Below are 7500 nucleotides of genomic sequence, written 5' to 3'. Positions count from 1 at the left end.
GTGCAAGCCACCCCCGTGGATCGACCTGCTGCGCTCCCAGCGCCTATACTCTCCTGCAGTAACAACCGATAGCCGTGCAAGCCACCCCCGTGGATCGACCTGCTGCGCTCCCAGCGCCTATACTCTCCTGCAGTAACAACCGATAGCCGTGCAAGCCACCCCCGTGGATCGACCTGCTGCGCTCCCAGCGCCTACACTCTCCTGCAGTAACAACCGATAGCCGTGCAAGCCACCCACGTGGATCGACCTGCTGCGCTCCCAGCGCCTACACCACCTCCCGCGGTGGAGCCCGACAGCCGCGCATGCCACCGGCGGGGATCGACCTCCTACGCTCCCAGCGCCTATACTCTCCTACAGTGGCCACCGAAAGCCGTGCAAGCCACTCCCGTGGATCGACCCGCTGCGCTCCAAGCACCTACACCACCTCCCGCAGTGGAGCCAGACAGCCGCGCAGGCCACCCGCGGGGATCGACCTCCTGCGCTGGCTCCGCGGCAAGGGGCACCTCGGCACCCCGCAGAGAGCTCGGAAAGCCCGGCGCAATTCTACAACGGCCGGGGGCGAACAGCTTCCACGACAACGAAGCCCGACGTCGGGCCAACATTTTACCATGGTGTAAAACAACCTAGCCTGGTGGGGCCGGCAATCGGTCGACCTCCGCCCGAGCGACTTCGATCACGACCTCGGGGATCTGGCTCCGCGGCAAGGGGCACCTCGGCACCCCGCGGAGAGCTCGGGAAGCCCGGCGCAATTGTACAACGGCCGGAGGCGGACAGCTTCCACCACAACGAAGCAATACGTCGGGCCGACGTTTTCGCTCAGTGTAAAACGACCTAGGATGGTCGGGTCGGCAATCGGTCGACCTCCTACCGAGCGACTTCGATCACGACCTCGGGGATCTGGCTCCGCGGCAAGGGGCACCTCGGCACCCCGCGGAGAGCTCGGGAAGCCCGGCGCAATTGTACAACGGCCGGAGGCGGACAGCTTCCACCACAACGAAGCAATACGTCGGGCCGACGTTTTCGCTCAGTGTAAAACGACCTAGGATGGTCGGGTCGGCAATCGGTCGACCTCCTACCGAGCGACTTCGATCACGACCTCGGGGATCTGGCTCCGCGGCAAGGGGCACCTCGGCACCCCGCGGAGAGCTCGGGAAGCCCGGCGCAATTGTACAACGGCCGGAGGCGGACAGCTTCCACCAGAACGAAGCCATACGTCGGGCCGACGTTTTCGCTCAGTGTAAAACGACCTAGGATGGTCGGGTCGGCAATCGGTCGACCTCCGACCGAGCGACTTCGATCACGACCTCGGGGATCTGGCTCCGCGGCAAGGGGCACCTCGGCACCCCGCCGAGAGCTCGGGAAGCCCGGCGCAATTGTACAACGGCCGGAGGCGGACAGCTTCCACCACAACGAAGCAATACGTCGGGCCGACGTTTTCGCTCAGTGTAAAACGACCTAGGATGGTCGGGTCGGCAATCGGTCGACCTCCGACCGAGCGACTTCGATCACGACCTCGGGGATCTGGCTCCGCGGCAAGGGGCACCTCGGCACCCCGCGGAGAGCTCGGGAAGCCCGGCGCAATTGTACAACGGCCGGAGGCGGACAGCTTCCACCACAACGAAGCAATACGTCGGGCCGACGTTTTCGCTCAGTGTAAAACGACCTAGGATGGTCGGGTCGGCAATCGGTCGACCTCCGACCGAGCGACTTCGATCACGACCTCGGGGATCTGGCTCCGCGGCAAGGGGCACCTCGGCACCCCGCGGAGAGCTCGGGAAGCCCGGCGCAATTGTACAACGGCCAGGGGCGAACAGCTTCCACCACAACGAAGCCCGACGTCGGGCTAACGTTTTAGCTTAGTTTAAAACGACCTAGCATGGTCGGGTCGGCAATCGGTCGACCTCCGACCGAGCGACTTCGATCACGACCTCGGGGATCTGGCTCCGCGGCAAGGGGCACCTCGGCACCCCGCGGAGAGCTCGGGAAGCCCGGCGCAATTGTACAACGGCCAGGGGCGAACAGCTTCCACCACAACGAAGCCCGACGTCGGGCTAACGTTTTAGCTTAGTTTAAAACGACCTAGCATGGTCGGGTCGGCAATCGGTCAACCTTCGATCTTAAGGTCGACCAATGAGGTCAGGAGTCAGGGGTCGGAGGTCAAGTTTAAACAAGAGAGCAACGATTGCTTAAGCCTGTCGTTGGTTCGATATTTAGAAAGTGACATTTTACCTACCAAGGTCGAATGGACTATCGGTCGACCTCCGAACTCAAGGTCGACTACTGGGGTCAGGGGTCAGAGGTCAAGCTTAAACAAGAGAGCAACGATTGCTTAAGCCTGTCGTTGGTTGGATACTTTGCCAGTGACATTTCACCTACCAAGGTCGAATCTGCAAACGGTCGACTATCAACCTCAGGGTCAATCCGCACAACCTGGGGTCAGAGGTCAGAGGTCATGGGTCACGGGTCAGGAGTCAAAATGGTCTCGAAAATAGCCTTTGAAAAAAAAAAGTCTCGAAAATAGCCTTTGAAAAAAAAATAAAGTCCCGAAAATAGCCTTTGAAAAAAAAAAAAAGTCCCGAAAATAGCCTTTGAAAAAAAAAGTCCCGAAAATAGCCTTTGAAAAAAAAAAAAGTCCCGAAAATAGCCTTTGAAAAAAAAAAGTCCCGAAAATAGCCTTTGAAAAAAAAAAGTCCCGAAAATAGCCTTTGAAAAAAAAAAAGTCCCGAAAATAGCCTTTGAAAAAAAAAAAAAGTCCCGAAAATAGCCTTTGAAAAAAAAACGAAATGCTGCGGCAATTCTGTTGTGCCTCTTAATCCTACCTGAATGGGTACGTGGGCACACCTGTGAGATATGTCCCAAAGACTCGATTCTTAGACAGCAATCACACTTTGTGATCTTTAAAGTTTGTCCACGGCTCGCTCTTAATGCAGTGGGAAGAAGATTCCCTCTCGCGGCTACTGCTCCAACGAAGTTCTTACCCGACATTAGCGAAGTACCATTAGTAACCCATTCCTGCGTCTCGGGCACCTGAAATGCTGCTGCAAGACCCCGGCCGTCAACGGAACTTATTAGCGAGTCCCTGTTGCTCCTTCTTTCGTCCAACCGATCCAACAATTCCTTTCCATTCCTTCGAGGTGGATTCATCCAAGCCTTCGTTCTGGATCGAAATGCCTCCGAACCTCTAAGTGCCTGGGACACTTCATCCTCCGCTGAGAGGTATCTACTCAACCGCTTCGCTCTTAAATGTGGTATAAGAAAACCGAACCTTGGCACGCTAAGCCCGCCATCCCTCCTGTCGGCATAAATGTACCCTAACGGAGTATCATGTGGTAGCTTCAGCCACTTACGCACGGATGCCCTAATCTTCAGATCAAGGAACTTCAAGAATCTTGGTGTTGTCTGCGTAAAGACCAGCCTATGCTGAGAACGTGGGATCAAGTGGTTGATCAGAATGTAAAGCCGTTGCTGAGGCTTGAGCGGGGCTCGCGAAATAATGTCTAAATCTTTCTCCAACTTAACGCGGCAGTCCTTCCGGCATTCGGTCGTTCCAATCTGGACTCCAAGATATTTATAGGAGTCTGCGATCGTCAGACCCCTGCATGTTTGTCCGCCTATTACCAAGTGTCTTGCTGGGTCTACCACCCACCTTTTCTTCTTTCCATCAATAGCTATTCTTATTGAGGCGCACTTCCTACCATTAAATTCGAGACCACTCTTTTTTAGGCTTACCGAAAGTCGGTCAACCTGAGCCTGTATCCCCTGCTTCGTTGATGTGGTTACCACCAGATCGTCTGCAAACGCCATAGCCTGCACCTTGTGGCCATTTATTTCAACACCAAGTCCGGGGTCCAGGTCTTCGAGAGCCCAGTCCATTACTGCCAAGAAAAGGGGGACAGAAAGAGGGTCACCCTGCTTAATTCCCCGATTCACCTGAATTGGATCTGATGTTATTCCATTTATCTTCAACCTATATAGTTACACAGGCTGGGGTCTCTTACACATGTAACCTGTGCCAACGTTCGTTTGGTTCAGGAAGGGGACTCAGCCAACATTTACGACGTGGGGACGAGGACCACAAAAGATACTATCACCAAACCAATGTACCTCAGCATACAAAGGCAAGGTGGTGTGGCGAAGAGTTGTACATGCTCGCGAGAAACGAGCTTGACGCGAGAAAAAGGGGAGTGAGATTTATCAACAAGCATTTGCATGAATTGCATCCCAGCCGCTCAGTAGAGAGTATCAAAGGAGTAAGAGGGAAGAATGCTGAGTATTCTCGGATACTTGAAGAATTGCGAGAGGGGGCAGGCATGTCGACGACTGCCAGTGCGCAGAATCGCTTGGTGAACGATCAAGTTGAATGGAGGAGTAACATCCGGCAGGCAATAAGTGATGATTCCAGTTCCAGGCCGCAAGAGATGAGCCAGGAGCTTATTGACAGCGAATTCGCGAAGTTGTTTGAACCAGATCCCCCGAAGAGGGACAGACAGGAAGTTGGCAAGATGCCGAAAAATAAGAAGAAAGTAAGAAGGCAGCAGTTTGCCAAGGTGCAGAAGCTATTCTCCAAGAGCAGAAAATCAGCGGTGGAATATGTCCTTTCAGGACAATGGGAACAAGTGCCTGGAGAGGCAAGGCTGAAGCATGAGGTTGGTTTTAAATTCTGGTCCAGGATTTTCTCGAGGAAGTCAGACGAGGACGAACGGGTGGTAACACCAAAGAATGGGATTAGATGGGAAGTATTAGATCCAATCACCCAGGAGGAGGTGGAGACAGTACGAAGTTCGATGCCCCAAAGCTCCCCTGGACCCGACGGTTTGGGGTATACAGCTTTTAAGAGAATTAAGGCCGTTGATCTGGCGAGAAACTTTAACGTTTGGCTCCTGGCAGGCGTGCAGCCTACTCAGTGTAGAATTGGACAAACAATTCTGATCCCTAAGGGTGGTGACCTTAGTCAGCCTGGGAACTACCGTCCCATAACGATCTGTTCTTTAGCCATCCGGCTATTTCATAAGATCTTAAGCAGGAGGATTTTGCGGGTTGTACCGCTGAATAAGTGTCAAAAAGCCTTTTTACCCCGGGATGGGGTAGCGGAGAATATCTGGGATGTAACAACACTGATCCATGAGCAGCAGAAGCGGCTAAGGGAGCTAAATCTGGCCTTTCTCGATATCTCAAAGGCATTTGACAGTGTCAACACCTCGTCGCTTCTGCGAGCGGCAGAAAGAATTGGCTTGCCTGAAGATTTGCTGGTATACATTGAGAATTACTATAAAAATAAGAGAGTCATAGTTACTCCCGCCGTTTACCCGCGCTTGGTTGAATTTCTTCACTTTGACATTCAGAGCACTGGGCAGAAATCACATTGCGTCAACACCAGGTGACGGCCATCGCAAAGCTTTGTTTTAATTAAACAGTCGGATTCCCCCGGTCCGTACCAGTTCTAAGTCAGCTGTTCGACGCCGGCCGAAGCGGGCCGCGAAGCCCGCATTAGCTGCGGCATTCCACGGGAAGACGCCGACACAGGTCCAGGCTCACACCCGAAGGCGTTCGCCCAGTCCGGTACAGCGCCGCACCCCGCTTCGTGCCACGGCCCGACCGACCCAGCCCCTAGAGCCAATCCTTTTCCCGAAGTTACGGATCTAGTTTGCCGACTTCCCTTACCTACATTGTTCTATCGGTCAGAGGCTGTTCACCTTGGAGACCTGCTGCGGATATGGGTACGACCTCGCACGAAAATTACACCATCTCCCTCGGATTTTCACGGGCCGACGCGGGCTCTCCGGACAGCACAAGAGACGTGCTGCTTTACGGGGCACATGTCCCTATCTCCGGGCAAACCGATTCCAGGGTCGCCACCCCTTACCAAGAAAAGAGAACTCTTCCCGGGACCCACGCCAACGTTTCCGAGTTCGCTTGCGTTACCGCACTAGGCGCCGAAGCACCAATCTCCGTGTCGAGGTTCGGGAATATTAACCCGATTCCCTTTCGGTCCGCCGGGGCAACGCGAGCATCGCCCCGCTTCAGAACGGCCTTCGCCTATTCCTTAGGGTCGACTGACCCATGTTCAACTGCTGTTCACATGGAACCCTTCTCCACTTCGACCTTCAAAGTTCTCATTTGAATATTTGCTACTACCACCAAGATCTGCACCGACGGCTGCTCCACCCGGGCTCGCGCCCTAGGCTTCGACGCCCACCGCCGCGGCCCTCCTACTCGTCGCGGTCTATCGCACCACCTCGGCGCCTGTACCACCGCGACGGCCGGGTATAGGCCCGACGCTCCAGCGCCATCCATTTTCAGGGCTGATTGATTCGGCAGGTGAGTTGTTACACACTCCTTAGCGGATTCCGACTTCCATGGCCACCATCCTGCTGTCTATATCAACCAACACCTTTTGTGGGCTCTCATGAGCGTCGCGTCGGGCGCCTTAACCCCGCGTTCGGTTCATCCCGCATCGCCAGTCCTGCTTACCAAGAGTGGCCCACTTGGCACTCGCATTCCACGCCCGGCTCCAATCAAGCGAGTCGGGCTTCTTACCAATTTAAAGTTTGAGAATAGGTTGAGGGCGTTTCGCCCCCAAGACCTCTAATCATTCGCTTTACCAGATAAAACTGCGACAGAGCGCCAGCTATCCTGAGGGAAACTTCGAAGGGAACAAGCTACTAGACGGTTCGATTAGTCTTTCGCCCCTATACCCAAATTTGACGATCGATTTGCACGTCAGAATCGCTACGGTCCTCCACCAGAGTTTCCTCTGGCTTCAACCTCCTCAGGCATAGTTCACCATCTTTCGGGTCCCAACTTGCACGCTCTCGCTCGACCTCGCCGACAGCGCGGAGAAGATCGGCCGGTCGTGCGCCCACCATCGCTGGCGGGCTCCAACCTCCGCCGGACCTCGCCGGCATTCACTTTCATTTCGCCTTCGAGTTTCGTACAGCTCTACGGCTCGCGCACATGTTAGACTCCTTGGTCCGTGTTTCAAGACGGGTCGGGAAGGTGGCTGACTTTAGCCGCGGACCCGCAGCGCCTCGCGAGGGAGCACCCGACCGAAACCGCGCCGAGCCGCTTCGGGACTGAGAACAGTCCCGGAACGACCCGACGCAGCTCGGCCGGACTCCCCGGCCCCGCCGAAGCGGGACAGACGCGGCGAAATCTCTCCTCGACCGGGCGGCGGCACTTGCACGCGCCGCGCCTGTACCACCCGACCAAAGGCCGGGCTACCTTGCGCGCCGCAGCTTGTCCGCCTCCCAGCCGGTCGCGGCCCTCCACCGGCGCTAGTGCGCCGACCGGACGTCCGAGAGCGCAGCTCGCGTCCCGCGAGGGTCCGCGATACTCCGCTCCGCACGCCCGATCGGCTGAAAGCGACCGGCAGACCCGACAGGCCCTCCCGTTTGCCTCTCGACGGTTTCACGTACTGTTTAACTCTCTCTTCAAAGTGCTTTTCAACTTTCCCTCACGGTACTTGTTCGCTATCGGTCTCGCGACTGTATTTAGCCTTAG

The 7500-nt window shown here is 55.6% G+C and overlaps 1 pseudogene; it reads right to left on the bottom strand.

Annotated features, from left to right (window-relative positions):
- Positions 1–5676: 5676 nt before the first annotated feature.
- Positions 5677–7500, bottom strand: part of LOC149724182 (large subunit ribosomal RNA) — a 2119-nt pseudogene continuing 295 nt past the window's right edge.

The sequence above is a fragment of the Ciona robusta genome, unplaced genomic scaffold, assembly GCF_009617815.1.
Source record: "Ciona robusta unplaced genomic scaffold, ASM961781v2 AP042739.1".
Classification (NCBI taxonomy): Eukaryota; Metazoa; Chordata; class Ascidiacea; order Phlebobranchia; family Cionidae; genus Ciona; species Ciona robusta.
This window is presented reverse-complemented; position numbering and strand designations above follow the sequence as displayed.